Below are 23,123 nucleotides of genomic sequence, written 5' to 3' on the forward strand. Positions count from 1 at the left end.
ATCAGCAAAACTCTGAGTATTGAGTTAATGATTTGGGTTCTTAAACACTTCCTATTTTGGTTTCTTAACAAATCAAAAGTGATATTTTTTTTAAACAGGATTTTCTTCCTTCATACAGAAAATAATTCTGTATTAAGGAAAATATTAAAATTAATCTTGATGAATTGTTTTCATCCTAGAGACTTCATGGTTTAACATTTTTAGCTTTCCAGAAGTAAAAATAAATTTGGAAAATCCATAACCTTCATAATACCCAGCTCTCATATTTCACTTTTCACCAGTAGATCTCAGTGTTTTACAAAGGAGGTCAGTATCATTATCCCCATTTTACAGACAAATAAACTAAGGCACAGTGGCATGTAGTCTTAGTTTTACTCTCATAAGAATGGCCATGTTGGGTCAGACCAGTGGTCCAGCTACCCCAGTATCCTGTCTTCCGACAATGGCCAATGTGAGGTGCCTCAGAGAATGAACAGAATAGGCAATCAAGTGATCCATTGTCTCATCCATTCCCAGCTTCTGACAAACAGAGGCTAGGGACACTCAGAGCATTGTGTTGCATCCCTGCCCATTCTGGCTCATAGCCATTGATGGACCTATCCTGCAGGAACTTATCTAGTTCTTTTTTGAACCATGTTATAGTTTTGGCCTTCACAACATCCCCTGCCAAGAAGTTCCACAGGTTGACTGCATTGAGTGAAGAAATACTCTCCATTTCTCTTTCCCCTTCTCCAGGCACAAAAAATACCAAGCAACAGAGAATCACACTGTCCATTTACATCCTGATTTCAATTCATACTGATGTACCTGAAAATCCTCATCGTGATAGATGAGGTATAACCCATAAACAATATTAAGTCTCCCTCCTGTATTTGCCACATTGCTCTGTTGATTCTGCAGCAGAAATTGTGCTGCACAGCAAGAATTCAACAGTATAGTTGTAGTGTGTGCAGTCACCTGTGTTCATTTCTGTAGGCTAATAAGGGCAGAAGCTGGAGATGAGCCCAACACAAAGTGGCATTAGTGTTTTACACAAAAAGGGAATGGCCTTAAATTGCCAGAAGAATTTGTTCCTTTGGATCTGCTTGGACCACCATATGCAATGCTATATTAAATTAAACTGTGATTTAACTACTTAGGATAAAGTGAGGGCTAGTAACCCTCACGCTTCATGGCATAAAATGACCATTAGACAGAAGAAATAATTCCGCTAACCTCTTTTATGTGGTTGCAATTTGAAGTCTCACGTGGGGTTTGTACCTTCTCTGAAGCATCCAACATTAGCCAAAATCTGAGATGGAATACTGACCTTATGGGATCATCAGTCTGGTCTAGCAATTCTTAAGGTTTTTTCCATTTTAATTATCAAAGAACAAGAAGGTAATTACTTTATGCTGCAAGGTGTTTTCTTTAACAAGATCCTTCCATCTGGACTTACACAAGGAACACAGGGCTCTCTCCATGAGAGTGCTATTATGAGATGCGTTTCCAAGTAAAAATCTTGAGGGTGAGAAATAGCTGCTATGACTGATTCTGAAGCTCCAATCAAACCATGAACTCAAACACCAATCAGTGGTGCTCTGACCCATATTGACTTGGAAATGCTAAGTGCGGCCCTACAGCTACAGTACTTCTCCTGAAGTGTAACTTTCACTAGCTTGCAGGCAAAGCATGGTACTTTGAAAAGCTCATTAGGTTATAGATATATGGCATCAGTGTTTAAAGTATTTTGAGACTGTCAGAAGAAAATACATTTTCAGCAAGCCCTCTTTTCTTCATCTTGGCCTAAAAGATTAGAAGCAGAAAAGTGAAATCAGGTGATTGGATCGACTCTCATGCTGTAACCAGATCTGCATTACATAAATAAAAGTTTCACTTTCCACACCCTACTTAATCATTGTGGATGGGGATTGTTTCTGCCCATAAGTAAGTTTTTGTTTCTCTTTTTCCTCTGTTTATTCGCCTTTTCTGCACAGTGGCATTCCCTGCTGATCCCAGCTGCTTTTTCCGGTGACTGGTATTCTTTCTTCACCACACTGAAGTAATTTGCAAATCCCTCTGTCCCTAAATAGACTTTTTCAAAGTCTTGAGGAGGCAGCGGCAGCAGCAAATCCTTAAATGTGTGATCTTCACTTGAAAGTCAGCCACTCTGAAAGCCCTGGTTTTTTGAGGGGTGGGGGGAATGTAATTTAAAAGACTTATTCAAAATGCTTGGCTCTAGGACTGAGAATTCTTGCAAAGTTAACAGCTGCATAATGTGTGTCTCTCTCCCTCCAATGGAGCTTTGTCTTTAAACATTGCACTTAGAAGGCTACATAGCTTCCCTGGGCTTGGATCCAATAGAATGCTGGTCTGGCCACATGCTTATACCAATGTTAAGATGGACAAGAATTGAAGACCTTGTCGTATGTCCAGTGGCTGTGCCAAAAATACAACCAAACCAGTGGACACTTAAATAAAGAACAGTCTTTAATTTTTTTTCTATCTTTCTAAAACATGAGTGAACTTAGAACTATAGAAGTCAAGGAACTAATGGTAGTGCCTTGAGCCAAGGATACGTGGGACTAAGCTTCTCTCTCCACTTGGTGGTCCTGGCATGAGCTCCATAAATCTCTCCCAGTTCACCTCTCCTGAACTGCAGACCTGTTGCTTATAATTAGATGCTCCAGCTGAGATCAGGACCCCACTGTGCTGGTGCTGTGCAAAGAGTGACTGACAGCCCCTGCCCCAAAGAGCTTAGTCTAAATAAGCCAGGCAGGCACAAGGTGAAAAGGTGGTATGGAAAGTGACTTGCCCAAGATCATACAGCAGGTCTGCGACGGAGCACCAATTCTGCATCTCTTTCTGCACAAACCTACTAAAAAGTATCACTTTGACCCCTTCTCACCACAGCCTGCAATAATAAAGTATATTTTTAGGGTTGGCTTAAGAGGATTTTGCCAACAGATCACCCCAATCCAAGTATGATCAAGGTAGTAAAATATCACGTGTTCTGCTTGCACTTCAAAGCAAGGAAAGTTTAGAGGAGTGTCTAAACAGCCCTGCCAGATCTTTTTAATTTTTTTTAGTGATATACTTCCGAAAAGCTGGGCAACCCTAGCAAGCCTGTTTGTCAGACATAGTGTGAGGTTCTGCGTGCTTAGCACTGAACCACAGTGAGCTTGAACTTAGCTTGAGCTGGGAAAGTCCCTGAGGATTTCCATGTATGTGCTGCAGTCTTATCCAGACCTTCATTTTAACAGAAGTTGTCTACAGAATACTGCAAGCAGTGAGACTGTCTTCTTTTCCTATCGCTCACATTTTTGTCTTATTTTAACACTGTTTACTCAGTCTCTTCATAGGTAGTGAATCTTTGTATTTCAACCTGAAAATGTTACTGCAAAGGATTCCATTTGTGACTACCATAGTTGATGTGGTAACTTGGTTACAGCAGACAGGTGTTTTCCTGCCAGGTGTTAAATCCATCTTCCCCTTTTAATCTGTGTTCAGCTTCAGAAATAGAGACTGGGAATTTCTAGTACTGAGAAGTGGGATGGGAAGTCACCAGTGAGCCGGTGAAAGTAGATAAGAAATTGAAGAAATATAGGGGGGAAATGGGGAGGGGGGGTTGGTGGCTGCCAAATTTTGCTCCAGAGCACACCATTAAAGGCAACTGTTTTTTTGTTTTGTTTGTTTGTTTTTTGCATTAGTAAAGCCCTTAGACTAGTGAATCATTATCTGGAAGTGTCAACAAAGAGCTATTTATTTCATAATTTAAGGAGGGAGACAATTCTGTGACCTATAGCAGTAAACATTTTTCAACCTAAAAAGGTTATCCTGACTACAGTGCATTTTAATATGCTCCAGCAAAGGCCTTACTAAGCAGGATTTTTGAAATGTTTAATTTATTACTCATTACAGTACCTCCTTCTTATACAAACACAAGGCACTGTTTTTTCATCCTGCTTCTTTCCCATGCCTGTAGTATGATAGATCAGATCAAAATATATTCTTATAAAGCATATGGTAGCCAATAACTAGCAAGAGAGCGAAGTTACTGCAGAAAAGGCTAGCTGTCTAAATCAGAAGTGGGCAAACTACGGCCCGCGGGCCCCTCCTGCCCGGCCCCTGAGCTCCTGGCCTGGGAGTCTAGCCCCCGGCCCCTCCCCCGCAGCCTCAGTTTGCTCCACCGCCGGCGCAATGCTCTGGACGGCAGGGCTGTGAGCTCCTGGGGCAGCGCAGCGGCAGAGCTGCGGCCTGATCCGGTCTCTGTGCTGTGCGGCTGGCTCCAGCCGGGTGGCGTGGCTGCCTGTCCTGGTGCTCTGGGCGGTGCGGTTGTAGTGTCGCAAGCCACCGGTGCTCCAGGCAGGGGGCTGGGAGCAGGGGGGGTTGGATAGAGGGCAGGGGAGTTTGGGGTGGTGGTCGGGGGTGGGGGTGTGGATAGGAGTTGGGGCAGTCAGAGGGTGGGGAACGGGTTGAATGGGGGCGGGGGTCCTGGGGGGGGCAGTCAGGAAGGAGAGGAGGGGTTGGATGGGGCGGGGGGGGCAGTCAGGGGCAGGGGTTCTGGGGGCTGTCAGGGGACAGGGAGCGGGAGGGTGGATGGGGTAGGGGTCCCAGGGAACGGGGGGGGGGTTGGATGGGGCAGAAGTCCAGGGGGGAGCCATCAGGGCAAGAAGCAGGGGGGGTCAGATAGGGGGCGGGGCCAGGCCACAGCCTCCCCTAACCGGCCCTCCATACAATTTCCAAAACCCGATGTGGCCCTCAGGGCAAAAAGTTTGCCCGACCCTGGTCTAAATGGTCAATGTGGCACTCTTTCTTAAAGTACACTAAACATTTTACATGAGTTTTGAGGTGTAGACAGGGGACCCTGTTTGCCATGAGCTGTAGAGCATGTCACGCTTAAGCAATTGTTCTTGCTGGCGCATGTCCCTTCTCTAGCCTAGAGCCATTTCATGGCACTTTCTTCTTCACCAGACAATTGTCTCGTATCTTATAAAGGGATGCCAAAGAATTCCAAAGTAGTAATTATAAGAACATAAGAAAGGCCGTACTGGGTCAGACCAAAGGTCCATCTAGCCCAGTATCTGTCTACCGACAGTGGCCAATGCCAGGTGCCCCAGAGGGAGTGAACCTAACAGGCAATGATCAAGTGATCTCTCTCCTGCCATCCATCTCCATCCTCTGACGAACAGAGGCTAGGGACACCATTCTTACCCATCCTGGCTAATAGCCATTTATGGACTTAGCCACCATGAATTTATCCAGTCCCCTTTTAAACATTGTTATAGTCCTAGCCTTCACAACCTCCTCAGGTAAGGAGTTCCACAAGTTGACTGTGCGCTGCGTGAAGAAGAACTTCCTTTCATTTGTTTTAAACCTGCTGCCTATTAATTTCATTTGGTGACCCCTAGTTCTTGTATTATGGGAATAAGTAAATAACTTTTCCTTATCCACTTTCTCAACATCACTCATGATTTTATATACCTCTATCATGTCCCCCCTTAGTCTTCTCTTTTCCAAACTGAAGAGTCCTAGCCTCTTTAATCTTTCCTCATATGGGACCCTCTCTAAACCCTTAATCATTTTAGTTGCTCTTTTCTGAACTTTTTAGTTCTTATTTTGCTCAGCTTCTAGCATCTGCCGCTGACCATGACTGTGACTGAGACGTTACTATATTGTGGGGCTGCTTCCACCTTCTAATAGCTAGTTTCTAGCATCTAAGCAGTATTCCTGATAAGATCACCAAAGTCTCACGTCCCTCATACTCTTTACCCTCAAATCTAGTTGGAATCTAGTTCTTGGACATGCTTGCAATATAAACATTGACTTTTAGCAAGAATTGCTTATAGTTTTGACTTATAGAAAATGTAACTTCCTCCCATTGGCTGCATCAAACACTTCAGAAAAAATTTGAAACATGGGAACTAACCTGCCAAGGAGCATATGCCTCAGTAAAAATTTGTTGTTGGGTTTAGAATGTAATAAGATGAAACTGTCAGGTCATGCGAGTCCCACTGCATCATCAATCCTTATGGGTAAGCAGAAATCAAAATGCCATAAGCGCGGATTATGACTTCACAATTCCTGATCATAAATAAATGCTTAGCTATGGCAGTTCTTTGTGGATTTATGGCTTTGTGTTTAATTTCATTGATTAGTTCTAATGGTCTGAGTAAAATTATTAAGCTCTTTTGTATCCTGCTTGGTAGGGCACTAATTATATCCCTTGTTGTTATCAGAATGGCCCTAAGAAAACTAAGACATTATTACTTATTTTCGTTTATATCACTCTTCTCCTGGGGACTGTCAGATGTAGAATTTGCATGCTTTTTGATTACTTCATCATAGTGCTGTTGACTGGTAAATGAGTATATTTGTCCGAATAGACTATGGGGGGAGAAGTTGAGGTGCAGGTCAATTTGAAACACAGCTCGTTTTCTGCTAGTCATGAGCGTTTTTTTTTTAAAGTTGATTAGGGGCACTGGATGGTTTGAGGGCAGTCAGTAAAGGTGTGGGAGCCACTCGCCTCTAGATCACAGTTTGAATCTGACTCCGGCTGCAAGAGACCAAAAGTCATGATCCATTTGCTGTTTGGTCTGTGTGAATTGAATTGATGGTCTTCAGGCATCCATGCTCTATGAATCACCCTCACGATTGCATCTGTATTCTTGATAGGTCCAAGTTCAAAAGTGGAATGGGAGTGGCATTCTCACTGCCACCTCACTCCTGCAGGTGGTATATTGTCTTTCCAGGCCAGGGTCAGCACATCTGGAGAGGGCAACAGGTGAGTCGTTTGTGTTGCTGTTGCCTGTTAAAATGGTTTTTAAATGGGACTTTAGTTTTGAGTGCTGTCAAGACCGACTCTTTCATGAGTATTAAGAACTTTAAACTAATGAGCTTAGTCTCCACTGTGTGTGGTGATTTTGGTACCTATAGTGCATGTAGGCAAAATCATATGTCCTCTTTTTCCAGTGAGTGGCTTCTCTATGGATATTATTTATCTTGGCTTAGAAAACTGAATGTCACCTTCCCCACGCTTGTCCAGACTTGAACAACAGGCCCAGCCAAGCGCCGCTCAGCACAAGACCAAAGGCAGGGAAAGGGCAGTGAAAACTATGACCTTCTCCATTCCCTCAAATCCTGGGATGGGCCAGGGGCTGAATTAGCCTCCAGTTCAAATGACAACAGCCTCAGTGCAACACCAGAGAAGGCGAAGAGACCAGCATTCCTTTTGTAGTGAGGTGGTGCAGCCCAGTCTGACCACATCTCCCTCTCATGCTGATTCTGCCAACCATCGTACATAGCTGGTATGATGTAGCCTTCTGCAACTGGGAGACAATCTTCTTATGCTGGCAGTCAAATTCTACTGTTCCATTAGTTGCTCTCCTTGTTCACGTTGGATTATAAGCAAAGCCTCCTCCAACTAGAGACTAGATTTGAGTAGCAGAAAAATGCCATTTACAGGTAAGAAACTTCAGAGAGTTAGTGAGTTGGAACATCTTGGAAGATTACACCTAGTCAAACAATATGCTTGTGGCCATAGGTGCCGACTTACTCAGATCTTGGGGGGCGGGGGTGCTCAACCCCCGCTGTGCCCCAGGCCCCGCCCCCCACTCCACCCTTTCCCCTAAGCCCCATCCCCCGCCCCACCTCTTCCTGCCCCGTTCCACCCCCTTCCCCTACTTCTTTCTGCCCCCGCTCCTTCCCCCCAGCACCTCCTGCATGCTGCTGAACAGCTGATCTGCAGTGGGTGGGAGGCACTGAGGGTGAGGAGGATGCACTGATCCACAGGTCTATTTTTTTTTTCTGTGGGTGCTCCAGCCCCAGAACCTATGCTTGTGGCAGTCCATAATTCTTATTGCCACAGTCGTCTTGAATCAGAAGTTGTCAGTCATCAAAGGGAAAGTCAACCTATGAAAGCAAAATGTTTCAATAATTGCCAGCATTTAAATTTTTCTGTCTGGAATGAAACAGCATTGGATTTGTCAGCCCTTTCTTTGATGAAAAACATGATGGGTTTTTTCCTTTCACCTTTCATGCCATTGGAAATTTTTACATTATTCAATTCGTTGAATCTTTGTCTGCCACAAGGCTGTAATGTAATTGCTGAACATAATTTAAAGAGCTGGATCACTGAATAAGCGGCCTTTTAAAAAAAAAAAAATTATATGCAGAAAAAAATTGTTTATGTAACAGAGGTGGTTCAGAACAGCCTCTGATAATCCTACTTACTTCACTATGTAACTCCATAGAAGTGAAATCAGGGGCTGCTGCTCAAAGTTGAAATAATTTTATTCATCAGTCACTTATTTTGATACTCAATCATCTGCATATTGACTGACAGCCCATTCGTACCCATTTTTAATACTGCTTTTGTATAAATGGCTGGGTGTTTTAAATAAGGTATTGTCCCTTGTTAAGGCATGACAGTCATAGCTTCACTAATAAGTCATGCAGTGACATATCTTTAAAGCTTTTATATGTTAATAAAAACACCACATTAATGCAGTGAAAGTTGAGATCAAGCATTCAAAATACTGGAATCTCCAAAAGTTAAGGCTCCTCTGGAAAGGTTTACTCTGTCATGTTGCCAATTTTGCCATTTTTATTGGGTTCATTATTATCCTATTTCATTAAGATTTAACTTCTACAAATAACTTGTTAGATATAACTCCTGTGATGACATAATTGCTCTAACCACTAATTGACCTCAACTGAATGCCATTTCCACTTGTTCAGCCTAATATTGCAATGAGACACTTGATACGAGTCTCATGTTGATTACAATATATAAAGTCCTTCTTGTTCTGGGACCCAGTTATCCCAGAGACATGCCTAGAGAGCAAGTTTTTTGTTTTGTTTTGAAGAATCTCATCTATTGGTAAGCACAACAAATTGGAAATCAGGACACCTGGGTTCTATTCCTTTGGGACAGCTAGGCCTCTACTTGACCATCCCATTGTCCTTGCACCTTCAGGAAGCTGGAACCAAATACATTCCTCTCTCTGTTTCCAAAAAGTATGCGCTATTTCCTTTGGGGTCTTTCAGTATAGCTGGATACAGAAGAGTACTTCTCTTAGATGTTTCTCTTTACCTCCAAGAATTTTGTTCACTCTGCAAATTGAGCTGTCCTGGGAATATTTATCGTCCTGGTATTCTGATTTTTCCTTCCATTTCCATCCCACCTCTTTCAGGTTTTATTTGACCAGTAAAGTGTGCACTGAGGATTATAGCTGTTCTTTAACAGGGACGCTAGTGTTAGTAAAATAGCTTAACTCCCTCTCTGGGAGGCACCTTTTTAAAAAAAAAAAAAGAAAGTGTTGTGAGCGAGCTGAGGACAATTCACAAATAGCAGTTATTCCTTCTTTAGGCATCCTCTTCAGTAGTTCTTGCTTTGTCTGTACTTCACTCTTTCCTCATGTTTGGCCAGCACACTCTGTTGTATCCCGTCATCTTTCTTCACAAAGCCTTGCTGATTGCTCAAAAGTTTATCTATGGGGGAGACTTCAAGTACCTTAGGTTTTAAAGCTGCAGCTGTTAAATATCGGTCTTACCCATTCACTTCTGTGCCAGACACACTACTAGCCACTACTAACTTGTTTTGCACATAGGTCCCTCTCACTTTTGGTTTCAGTCTCTCCTCTTAATTCCCATATTTAAAAGTCATCTTGAGAAGATGCCCATATGGAATAGTCTGTACAGAAAAATGAATGTGGGCAAGGCTGCTTGGGCAGAAGCAGTGCAATTTTGCCCCCTGGGTATATAGAACCCAGCAGTCCTAAGTGCATAGGAGTCATATTACAAGCAACACGCTGATTGAAAGGGAGAAGAGAGGGAACCTTATTAATGTACAACTGATTTGACAATGGGTGGAACATCAGGTGCATATTGAAAGCAGCCTGGTTTCATTAAACATATCTGCATGGTTTTAATATCTCAAATGGGAAAGGGTTTAATACTTGATTTCTTTTTTAATCTTAAAAAATGGAATGGTAAAGGATTTACCCAGCTAAAAGCATTATCTTGTCATCTGTAGACACTCATTGTACAAGTCACTTTTCTCCTAAAATGCACGGTTAGTGCATGAATATTAATATAGAGTGATTGTACTTGGGACAATGTGGTGACAGTCATTTGTGGTCTTACTAAAGTTTGAATGTGACCTCTCGTATTACTTTAACCCTTGAAGAGCATTTACTCTTTATACAAAGCTGATTAAAGTAAGTTAATTACACTATAATTCACTTTTTTTTAGATTCTTACAAACTCGGTTTACATCAACAGTCCATTTTAGCTCTTATGTTGTATTTGTTTTCTTTAAGGATCTGGTTCATTTGAAACCTTTTCTTGTAGCTGCACCAAGTTTTAGTAACTGCTCTAAGGACCTGTCATAAGATCAATTTACTTTAATTGAAAGTCCAAGAATGAAAATGTTTCCCCTTCCCTTTGGAAATAGTTTGAGACCCTTTCAGATTTGTCTAGGCTCAGAATGTGGATATAGGATGCTGAAAATGTGCCCTCTGACACCTGGATTTGTTCAGTGCATCACTTAATTTTTTTAGATATGTGAAAACTGGAAATTTGACCAAAAAACAGATTTTCTTCACTTTCCCTTTCATTAGAGTAGAACTCCTCTCATGTAACATACTCACGTACAATCAAATCCCACTACAAAACTACTGCACACAATAAGAGCAATGAGATAATCTAGAGGTTTAACACTAGCTGATGTATTGAAGTCAAATTGCAACACTGGAACTCTTAAATGCTGTAGATGGAAAGTTCCATATGCATTGGCCATTTGTATAAAACTGTTTTTACCCTGGTGGAGATTTGAAAATTTTACCCTGAATCACCAAAGTGCCAAAGTAGCATAGGCACTACAGTAGAACTTCAGAGTTATGAACACCAGAGTTACAAACTGACCGGGCAACCCCACACCTCATTTGGAACCGGAAGTTTTCAATCAGGCAGCAGCAAAGACCAAAAAACCAAAAACCCCATACAGTAAAGTACTGTGTTAAATGTAAACTACAGTAACTCCTCACTTAATGTTGTAGTGCTGTTCCTGAAAAATGCGACTTTAAGTGAAACGATGTTAAGCTAATCCAATTTCCCCATAAGAATTAATGTAAATGAGGGGGTTAGGTTCCAGGGAAATTTTTTTCACCAGACAAAAGACTATTTTTTTTATATACACACACACACACACACACACACACACACACACACACACACACACACACACACACACAGAGAGAGAGAGAGTATAAGTTTTAAACAAACAATTTAATACTGGTACACAGTGATGATGATTGTGGAGCTTGGTTGAGGTGGAGGAGTCAGAGGGTGGGATATTTCCCAGGGACTGCCTTACTGCTAAATGAACTAGCAATTGACTGAGCCCTCAAGGGTTAACTCTCACAACACTCTACAAGGCAGCAGGAAAGGAGGGAGGGTAGACAGAGACACACACCGCATGAAAATGTGCATTTCCCCTTTAAGTAGCTGACACCAGGCTTAAGTACACTGCCTTGTTAATTAAATCAGCTTGCTGGGACCTGAGACCCGCAGCTACTGCCTAGAAGCTTCCTCGTCCCCCCTGCTCTATGGAAGATGAGGTAAGCGGGGTGCAGAAGCAGGGGGGAGGGGGAGACACCCTGACATTAGCGCCCCCCCCCCCCCCCATACAGCAAGCAGGAGTCTCTGGGAGCAGCTCCAAGGCAGAGGGCAGGAGCAGCACTTGGCAGTGGGGGGAGGGACAGCTGCTGCACAGGGAACTTAGGGGAGCGGGGAGCTGATGGGGGGCTGCTGGTCCACCCTGGTTCCAACCACCCACCAGCTAGCTGCAACGGGCTGCTCTTCCTGCAAGCTGTGGACAAAATAGGCGGCTGCCAAAGACGTTAGAAGGGAGCATTTCACAACTTTAAACGAGCATGTTCCCTAACTGATCAGCAACTTAACATCGAAACAACATTAACCGGGAGGACTTTAAGTGAGGAGTTCCTGGACTAAAAAAAGGGAAAGTTTTAAAAAAAAAATTACAAGGTCAGGAAACTGTTTCTGGACTTGTTTCAATTAAATTAAGTTGGTTAAAAGCAGCATTTTTCTTCTGCACAGTAAAGTTTCAAAGCTGTATTAAATCAATGTTCAGTTATAAACTTTTGAAAGAACAACCATAACGTTTTGTCCAGAGTTACAAACCACCTTCATTCCCGAGGTATTCGTAACACTGAGGTTGTACGGTAGTTGACTTTTGAAAATGGGACTTAAGTGTCATTGAAAGACAGTAGGGCTCAGACTCCCAAGTCACTTAAGAACTTTCAGACGTGTTATTCACAATCTAGAAATAGTGACTGTTCATTCTCTGAATTGCACCAAGGGATAAGAGGAAAGGTTCTTTCATGGATTAGTAACTGGTTGAAAGGAAACCAAGGGTAGGAATAAATAGGCAGTTTTCACAATGAAGAGAGGTGAAGAGATTCCCCCAAGAATCTCAACGGAGAGCTGTGCTGTTCAACATATTCATTAATGATCTGGAAAAGGGGTGAACAGTGAAGTAGCAAAGTTTACAGATGATGACAAATTACTCTAGATATTTAAGTCCAAAGCAAACTGCAAAGAGTTTGAGGGATCTCAAAATTGAGTGACTTGGCAACATGTGTTGCAGCGATCAAAAAGGCTAACAATATTTTCAGCACTATTAGGAAAAAGATGAAAAAAAATAAGACAGAAAATATCATGGATTTATATAGTGGCATTATGATGTGCCCACACCTTGAATACTGTGTCCAGTTCTGGTCACCCTATCTCAAAAGGATATAGTGGAACTGGAAAAGGTTCAGAGAAGGGCAGCAAAGATGATCCAGGGTATGAAACAGCTTCCATATGAGGAGAGAGTAGAAAGATTAGGGTTGTTCAGCCTGGAAAAGAGATGACTGATGGGGTTGTGATGAAGCTCTATACAATAATGAATAGTGGGAAAAGGTGCATAGAGAAATGTTGTTTACCCTTTCACACAACACAAAAATAAGAGGTCACCCAATGAAATTAATAGGGAGCAGGTTTAATACAAGCAAGGGGAAGTACTTTTTCACACAATGCACAGTTGACCTGTGGAACTCATTACCATGGGAAGTTGTAATGGCCAAAAGTATAATGGGCTTCAAAAAAAAACTGGATACGTTCCTAGAGGGTAGGTCCATCAATGGCTATTCGCCAAGATGATCAGGGACACAACCCCATGCTCAGGACAGCCCTAAACCTCTGACTACCAGAAACCAAGAGTGGAAGATGGATTGATTGCGCCACAAATGCCCTTTTCTGTACACTCCTTCTGAGGCTCTGGTATGTGCCACTGTTGGATAGGATACTGGACAAGATGGACCATGGTCTGACTCAGTATGGCAGCTCTAATGATCTTCTGTAAGTAACATAGCTTTTATGTTTTTATTGTGGTAAAATTTTTAAACCCCAAATGGAAGTTAACTTATAGCCCAATTCAGATGCTCATTTTGGCTTGCAAAGACTGTCTAATCAGTTTATTCTCTCTCACTTTCACCTCTGATCTCTGCTTTATAGATCTGATTTATTTTAGGGTATGGTTATATAGGAAATAAACTGAGCTCTGGATCCGTAATCAAATTTAACTACATAACCTCATTTTAGAGCCACTAAATTAAGTACTATTGATTCTTTGAGTGCTTGCATATGTCCATTAAACTGTAGGTGTATGCTCATCACATACACCAGTGACGGAGTTTTCCCTAGCAGTACCCATGGGGTGGCCCTGCCCAATTCCGGGCTCTGAAATGAGGGTATAAAGGGCACAGTCACCCCGTTGCTCCTTCAGTTCCTTCTTGCTGTTGGTGGTTGGAGCGTTGGTGTTTCCAGTGAACAAGCATACCTCATACGTTGGATGCTTTCCTGTTTCTGTGGAACAAAAAGCTCCTCTGTGCATACCTATGAGTACCCCAGGGTCATTGTCAAGCTTAAGCAAGATCAGGGTAGAATGATCCTTATAGCTCCAGCCTGGCCAGGACAGATATAGTATTCACATCTCCACAAGCTGTAACCAGTAATCAGAGACCTCCACAGAACCATGGTGGGGATGCCTCACTCAGATCGGCAAATGCTGCATCTTATAGCCTGGTTCATCAGTGGTTGAATGTAGAGGAAGCACATTGCTCACTGGCAGTCCAGAATGTGCTCTTTGATAGCAGAAAGCTGTCCACACGAGCTGCTTACTTGAGTAAATGGGAGCCTTCTTCTATCTGGGCAGCATCCCCTAATGTATCCCTGACTCAGATGATGACTCAGTCAGCTCTGGACTACCTTTTGCACCTTAATGAATCGGGTATGGACTTCAGCTCCATTAGGATGCCTCTGGTCGCCATCTTGACATTTTACCCTTGCACAGATGGTAAGACTGTTTTAATTTACCCAATCATGACCAGGTTCCTGAAAGGCTGTTTCCACCTGTCAGAGACTGACACCTTTCTGGGATTTGAATTTGGTATTGTCTGCACTTATGGACCTTCCTTATGAGCTTTTGCAATTGTACTAATTTTACGCCTGACAGCACAGGTAACTGCCTTGGTGGCTGTCATCTCTGCCAGGAGGATGTGAGAGCTGAATCCATCAGTCACTGATCCACCGTACAGTTTTCTCCAAAGACAAGGTTCCTCTCAAATGTGATATCTGGTTTCAACCTGAATCAGTCTATCTACCTACCAGTTCTCTTCTTGAAACCAGATATATGTAAGGATGAGCAGAGGCACCATATCTTGGATGTTCGTCAAGCATTGGCATTTTACCTAGATAGGGCAAAGTTTTTTAGGGTATCTTCATCTCTTACGCAGAACGTATGAGGGGTCATCCAATTAGAAATCAGAGGCTTTGGAAGTGAGTCACTAGCTGTGTTGCAGTGTGTTATGCTGCCAGGGGAGTAACTCCTCCAAATAAACTCTCAGCGCACTCAACTAGAGTTCATTTCACCTCAGCAGCATTTGTGGCACACATGTCATAATTATGGACACCTGTAAAGCAGCAATATGGTCTTTCATTCATACATTTACCAGGCTTTACACACTGTCCACTGCGTCACAGGAGGATGCAAATGTAGGAGGTGGTCCTACAGTCCCTCTTCTGATGAGCCTCTGTGCCTCACCACCTCAGATAACAGCTTGGGAGTCACCTGCAGCGTAATGGACCTATGCAAGCACTCGAAGAAAAAAGTTACTCACCTTCACGTAACTTCTTGTTCAAGATGTGTTGCATATGTCCATTACACAATCCACCCTCCTTTCCCGATGCATCAGAGTCTGCCATCAGTTCCGGGGCAAAGGAACTGAAGGAGGGGAGGAGAGAGACTGCCCTTTATGCCCTCACTTTGGAACACAAGGAGCTTGGCAGTGGGTGGGGCCACCGCGTACAGGTACCACAAGGGAAAACTCTCCAGCACCAGTGCACAAGATGCAAGAACACCTACGGTGTAATGGACATATGCAACACATCTTGAGCAACAATTACAAGGAGGTAACTTTTTTCATTCTTCTATTAACTTTCTAAATCTTGAAAGTATTGATATTGTGGTATTTCCATACTCAAATGTATGTGTCTTGATAAAAGGACATTCAGCTGAAAACTGCAATGTTCAGTATTTCATAACTAGCTGGAAAACATTAAAAATTCTGTTCATGCATTTGAAATAGGGCAGGTATATAGAGCCCCCAAGTAGCTTGTTTCATAGCAAGCCTGTTGCAAAACAAGTTCTACACAATTCATTTTTCAGTTCTCGCAATTAATTATTGTAAAATCAAAGTTACTCACAGCTGGAAGAATGATTGGGAAAGGGGGACTATGGGGGTTGATGGAAAGGATCCAGCTTATTACAAGCAAACTGTGTTTCTAAGCTAATTACTGTGCGGTTGGAAAGATGTCTGGCTAATAAAGCAAGATTCTGAAGCAGATTTTTCATCCCTGTTTCAGTTTATCAAGTGGATCCCAACTACATTGTTTGCTACTGTGAACACCATGAAATATGTAGCTTGCATTAGCAATGGACTGTGGCAAAAATCCCCCACCCCACCCACTTTGAAGCAAGTGCCTTCATCTGCTAGGAGTGAAATATCTAGATAACTGCCAGCTGCACTACAAATCAGCATTTTAATGCTTTACAGCTGTTTCTCTGTATAAGTTAATTAGAAATGTGATTTGAGCACTGTCATCCCTCATTATGTGTGATGTGTCTATTATTGATAATAGTTTTCTTTTTTAACAGGCATTACAGACAGCATTGGTAAAGCAAGAATTCTTATACAGGGACTTTAATAACAGGCGTTCTGTCTCCTAAGTGTTACATTTCTGTGCATTTAACAGAGGAGTATGACACACTGGTCAACTTTTCTGTTAAAAAGGAGACAACACTGCTTTCATATATAGCCTATGAAATTCTTGATTTGCCCTTCAGGAGAAACTCAGTCCTCTTGTACATCAGAGAGAGAGACTGTAGTAAAGAAATGAAGCTAGTAATTATGGAAATAAGAGATCTGATGTGGAATCTGACAGGACTGAGCAACACCCGACCTAGGGTCTGATTCAAAAAAGCATCTCTATTAAGGACAGTGTTTAGGTGTTTTCCTGAGTCAGGGCCCTAGTAAAGTTATTAGGCTCTTTGGTGGGGTACTTGCATGTTCAAGGCTCAAGTCTTAAAGACAGTGGCTCTTTCCACGCGTGGCAGATATGCAGGCATGCTTTCCTTATTTGGGATTCTCTGTCCAGGGAAAAACTCCGGCTGCACGCTGGTTCTGATTGACTGTAAAGTGAAGAGTAACATTGGGTGACATCCTCACAAGGATTTTAGTGTGTATTTGAAGCAGTGCCAAGGGAAATTGTTTGTTAGAACTCATGCAGAACACTGGCCCACGTAGAAGTCTGAGTGGGGCTATCCACAGTCTAAGCTTTGCTGCTTATCCGTTATTGTTCAGGTACAAAACCCTGGTTTATTGTGAGTAAAAAAAGGCTAAGACTATCCTAAATCACTCATTTCTCCAAACACAGAATTGTCAGGACAGTTCACACACTTCCAACAGGAATAGTGTTTAGCAAGTTATGCTTAGGAAGTTGTCACTGTAATACAGGACCCTTCTTATACACATAATGGATTTTAACTAACTATTCCCAGAAGTTGAACAGGTGTTACCCCACCTTCTTTCAGTGCCTCAGGATATTGAGTCGTTGTATTTATATTAGTATTTTTCTAAAATCAAGTTGCCAAATCCTGCATTTTTATTAGTGAAAGCTAAGAGCTTATTGCCAGTCAAATGAAATGAAATGCAGATGCTGACATGTGAGCATGAATCGGATTGCTTGCCTATCTGACAGCTGGTTTTAGGACTGAGCTGCCACTTCATAAGTTTGCTTAATTCTGTACTTACCAGAATAAGAATTACAACCTCCAGGCTGAAGATCAGATTTAGGCTGCAACAAGCTCCTGCATTCTGGGAACAAAAATAGTGAGCCATCACAAAGTTTACTCACAGCTAGAGCTGGGTGGGAACAGTTTTCCCATCCCATAAGAATTTTTGAGATTTTGAATAATTTTCCTATCCTGAACTGGGACAAAAAGTCAACTTCAAATTTTCACTAATCAAAAATCTGAATTCTTGGGTCAAGTTAATCAAAACATTTTTGTTTTTTATTTCTACCTTTTATTTTTCTTTTTTGACTGTAGATTAGATTAGTTTAAATTTCAAAATGAGGTCATTTTGAAACAAAGTTTTCACTTAAAAAATGTCTCACCTTCCTGTTTTGACAGTTTTTTTGAAACTTTAGAAAGATTCAAAATGGGAAATTCATCAAAACCAACCCTTTCCTAGATACAAACTGACCAAGCTTAGGCTTGAAATTAGACAAAGGTTTAGACAGAGGAGTGAAGTTCTGGAACAGCCTTCTAAGTGAGGCAAAAAACAAACTTGTTTCAAGACTGAGTTTGATAAGTTTGTGACAGGGATGGCATGATGAGGTTACATACAATGGCGCATGGCCCATCTGCATCTGTTATTAGGAAATACACCTCTACCCCGATATAACGCGACCCGATATAACACAAATTCGGATCTAATGCGGTAAAGCAGTGCTCCGGGGGGGCGGGGCTGCGCACTCCGGTGGATCAAAGCAAGTTTGATATAATGCAGTTTCACCTATAACGTGGTAAGATTTTTTGGCTCCCAAGGACAGCGTTATATTGGGGTAGAGGTGTATCTCCAATGGCTGGAGATTGGATACTACATGGGGTAGTATCCCGTGCTTTGTGACAGGTCTGTGCCACTCTCAGACTTCATGTCCTCACCGCGCTGCCGTAGCCTCCTCGCCCGATTTCTCAGCATCTGCCTCTGGAAAAGGTGGATGATAAGGTGCGAGGTGTTGACAACGGCCATAACTGCAGCGATGGTCGCAGTGGGCTCCATGCTCGCAGTGCTGTGGCGTCCGCGCTGTCACTGACCAGAAAAGTGCGCGAACTGATTGCCCGCCGGCGCTTTCAGGGAGGGATGGCGGGAGTGACGGTTGGATGACGACAGTTACCCAAAACCACCCTCGACACATTTTTTTCCCCAGAAGGCATTGTGGGCTCGACCCAGAATTCCAATGGGCAGCGGGGACTGCGGGAACTGTGGGATAGCTGCCCACAGTGCACCGCTTCCAATGTCGACGCTTGCCCCGTTAGTGTGGACTCACAAAGTCGAATTACTGTCCTTAGTGTGGATACACACGTTCGACTTTGTAATATCGATTCCACATATTCGATTTAAGTAAAATCGAACTACTCTCGTAGTGTAGACATACCCCTAGATTTATACTTTAGGATTTAGTAGTTTACTAAATGGAGGCCTGTCTTGGCAGATGTCCAGGACTTCATAAGTTTCTCTTGTACTAGTACTGTCTTTCCATTTTCCAAACATTAATCAGGAACTGGCTAAAAGGAAAAATCTTCTTGAATATTGTCAAGTGCTTCTAAAAGCTATAAGATAATGCTTTTGGCACTGTGGTGTTTGCAGTCACATCTCAAATATGTGACAGTATTTTTTTTTCTCACGCCAGATTGGTCTTCTTTCCATTTGCCAATTTTTTTTTCTACTCTCTGACACATGGAGCACAAGCCAACATGGCTTTGCTTTGTTTACTTCTCATTTGTGTATATTAATTATGTTAGCACAGTTAGAGGAACAGGGATTATTAGATTGTGCTCTCTCTAATTTCAGCCTCTGATGCAACTGTAGAGCAAAACCATTGCAGGTCCACAGTGGCTATCTCATCTCTTGTAGGTTTCATTCCTCTTTAACTACACTACTTGGTCACTTAGAAATTTAAAATAAAGCATTTAGACTCCAGAGTACATTCTGCACCAGTTCACAACAGTTTTAAGAAAGGTTAAAATTTGAAATTAAACTTCATCAGACTTGCTTTAAGATTAATAAAAAAAAAAGTCAGGTATCCTAGGTGAGGGTCTGAATGGATTTCTTCCTTTCACTGACATTTGCACTGTTCGAGATCATCCATTTCTGTATTGTCCTCTTGTACATTGCACCTTTTTTGTATAAGATCAAAAATTCTTTTGGGTAAGGTGTTCGTTTTTAACCAATAGGGATGGTAAGAACAAACAGTTAAATCCTTAAGGATTGTTTTGCAGCAAACATCTGCATCATTGAGGTTTTGAATCCCAAAGAGCTCTGACATTTAAGAGCCACATTTTCTTTACACTTTCAATCTGTTTATTATTCTGAGGGTGAAGTGCTGAATGCTTCAGCCACTTACAGATCTTAGTTGATGTGAATTTTTTCCGGTCGTGGACTTTATATTTACATGTCTTAAACGTCAATGTGTTCAAGCACAGTACATTGCTGTTATAATGGTGAAGTTAAAATCAACATAGCTTGCAAAGTTCCAGTTTGTTCTGTCTCATACCACCATACAGCTCTGCCACAGCACCTCATTCCTTACTTGCACCCTATGCTCCTGGTGTATTCCTGGGCCTGTCTACTAAACGTGTGACTGTTCTGCAACATGGACAAATATTCTGGAGTGTTTTCTGACACTTGATCCTGTCTCAAGACTTCATTTTAACAAGTGCAGAAATTGGTTGCTGATGCAGGGTAAGGGTGGGTGACCTTTTCGGATCTGGTCTAGCTTGATTATCTTTTTCCTCGTAACCCAGTAGACGAAGGTGTTGAGGATTTTGAAGATTAGCCAGCACTGGGTTTAGTGTATGCGTTGCATCTGTCAGTTCCTGGTCCTCAGAAGTGTTGATACGATTGGCATGAAGGCATGTCTTGGTATTTTTGATGCATTAAAATGTAGCTTCATGTGTTCAAGGTGTTTAGCCATTGGAAGGGTGGTATCATTGAATGGGAGTTTGTTTCCCCTAGTTAGACAACCGGCTGATCAAGAACAGCTATTTGAAAAAGCTTGAGGGATCGTAGCACATAATCACTAAGTTGAGGGCTCTAGCTGAAGCAAATGGTGCCTTTTCTGTCCATTGTCACTGCTATAGGAATCCTGAATTAAATATTTAATAGCCTGTATGCTATACTCTTCAATTGAAGCATAAAAAACTGTGCTGTGTAGCCTGAAAACAGGGTATGTTTTTATGGCATCAGAAAACTCTCTGAAAGATGTTAAAAGCAATCAACAAGGAAATGAGACTGCAAGCCATCGAAGATCATGTCTTTAGAATAAGTGTAGTCAGAGGAAGAGGAGAAACTTTGTGTGTGCTTTATCTTGATGCATATTTAATAAAAAAAAATGGAAATAAACTAGATGACCTCCTGAGGTCCCTTCCAACCCTGATATTCTATGAACTACTAAGAATCTGTTTTGTGAACTTGGTTTTCAGATAAGTTGGTATGTAACAGGAGGAAATGCATGGTGTTACTATGTGTTAACTAAAAAGCAAAGACCTCTCTCAGCAATGTACTGAACTTGTGTATACCCCTCTTCAACACACACGAATAGGCTCCCTCTGAAAGAAAGGAGAAAACATCCTGGGAGTACATCCCCTACCCTTCTTCCTTTACTAACAGGACTTTTCACAGTGAGATTGAGATGGCAGCAGGGTAAAGTGTTATGCTAAGGGGCAGACATGGTTATGTCATGCAGGTGGAAATATTTTGAACTGCAAGCTTTGTGCCTGTCTAATAGAATTTTCCTGTGTGTAGATGCATTTATATACTAGGTCAGGGGTCGGCAACCTTCGGCATGTGGCCCAACAGGGTAATCCGCTGGCGGGCTGCGAGACATTTTGTTTACATTGACCGTCAGCAGGCACAGCCCCCTGCAGCTCCCAGTGGCCGCGGTTTGCTGTTCCCGGTTATTGTGGGGTGGGGTGGATCATTAACCCATGGCATCCCCTGCTGAGCCGGGGCCATCTCCTACCTGCAGGCAGGTTCCTTGAGACGATCCAGTGAGTGACGGGGAAGGGAGGAGGAGGAGCGAGCTATGGGGGCGGGGCCTTGGGGAAAACAGGCGGAGCAGGGGTGAGGCCTTGGGGAGAGGCCAGGCGGGAGCCGGGGCCTTGGGGGAAGAGGTGGGGCGGGAGCGAGGCCTCGAGGGTCCGGTTACCAGCAATTAGAAAGTTGGCAACCCTAGCCAGCACTCCCAATTTCATGCCCCGTATTAGCAGTGTGTCGTCTAGGCATGCAGATCCTTTGGAGGACTGGGTTTTTCATAAATGCATTTTTTGTAGTGAAATCCTTTTCATGGAGCAACAGTAATTTCCCTTTCCGGGGCCTTTCTGGTTTTCAAACAGATTTGGCATGGAAGGTTAAAAGAAAACGGGGAAAATAGGAAAGGCCGTGATTAGCTTAATGGTGTAGCTGCTACTATTGAAAGTGTTGTGTGGTTATTAAATCGATTTATTATCCTCCCACCAAGTGAACAGAGGATGGAAAATATTGAAATAAAATTAAAACTAGTGTAAGTGCTGCCTGTTTAGATAAAAGCACATTTTCCTGTTTAAAAGGATTACTCATCTTTCCCAAAACAGGGTAGAGGAGTTAATTTCAATGATGAAGTGCTTTCTATCTCAGGGAGCCCTGACTTGCAGAGGTGATTGATTCAGGAAGGAACGTAATTCATTCTTAAATTGTTAAATAGCACGTTAGGACTAAATAGCTAAGTAAAAGATGAATGGAGTCATTTGTAATCTTAAACAAGAGTGTGTGTGGGAGGGGAGGGAAGGAATGATGGGGGTGGGTGTAATTTGAAAACAAATGTAAGGCAAACTGTTACCTTAGGGGTTTGGGCACTTGGAAGGTGGCCAAGGTAACCTCTGGAAAAAATACAGCTGAGCTTGCTTTCTGTACCAGTTGCTTAAAAGGGAATTATATCTCTCGTAAACTGTAGTGGAGGTTTTAACCACAAATTGGGAACCTTTTCTGTTCTGTTACCTCAGTTGTGTCCTTGATGCTCTTCAGCTGCATGGGGAAGCAATTTTCTGAATTTTCAAAGTGTTAAGGGGTGGCTGTCTCTCCTCAAATGCTTATAACCCCACTGCTCCCCCTTAGCCTTGTCCAAATTGCATCTAAAATGCTATCTCGCCATGTGGCAGGAGACTGGCTGTTGTTCACTGTAAGAGTGATGTGACTTTATATTGCCAAAATTCTATTGCCAAAGAAATATTTTGGGATTTAGTTATTAGCTTGGAATATTCATGGTGGGTTTGAATTGGTTTAAGAGGGTGGACCGTTCTTTGTGCATGTGTGTGCAAACACATACTAAAATCATGCACTCCATGCTTTCTATTGGGTGAACCTTGAAGCTCAAATTTGATGAATTAAAACGGATTTTAAACTAAGATCTCTTATTTTTCAGTGTCAGAAGGAAAAGTGACTCCTCCCCCTTATTCCCATTCCCGCACAGAAAGCTTCAACATAACTAATACCTTAACTAACTCATACAAGGTTTCAGACCAGATCTGACTCAAGATCAAGATTCTTGTAAATGTCAGTCCCATGTTTCCGGTCAAATGGAGCAGCTGTGCAGTGCAAAGGAATGTCAGTGTTGCACATGTGCTTCAACTTTGTCCCAACCAAAATGCTTGCAGAAGGCCCTGTCTTGATCCTTTCAGCTCTGTGTCCCCCTCTGAG

At 42.4% G+C, this 23,123-nt stretch overlaps 1 protein-coding gene across 2 annotated transcripts in view; it reads left to right on the forward strand.

Annotated features, from left to right (window-relative positions):
* The window catches only part of GALNT10 (polypeptide N-acetylgalactosaminyltransferase 10), a 121,003-nt gene that overhangs the window by 63,567 nt on the left and 34,313 nt on the right, over window positions 1-23,123 (forward strand). The gene's annotated exons all lie outside the window — the stretch shown is intronic.

The sequence above is a fragment of the Emys orbicularis genome, chromosome 8, assembly GCF_028017835.1.
Source record: "Emys orbicularis isolate rEmyOrb1 chromosome 8, rEmyOrb1.hap1, whole genome shotgun sequence".
Classification (NCBI taxonomy): domain Eukaryota; kingdom Metazoa; phylum Chordata; order Testudines; family Emydidae; genus Emys; species Emys orbicularis.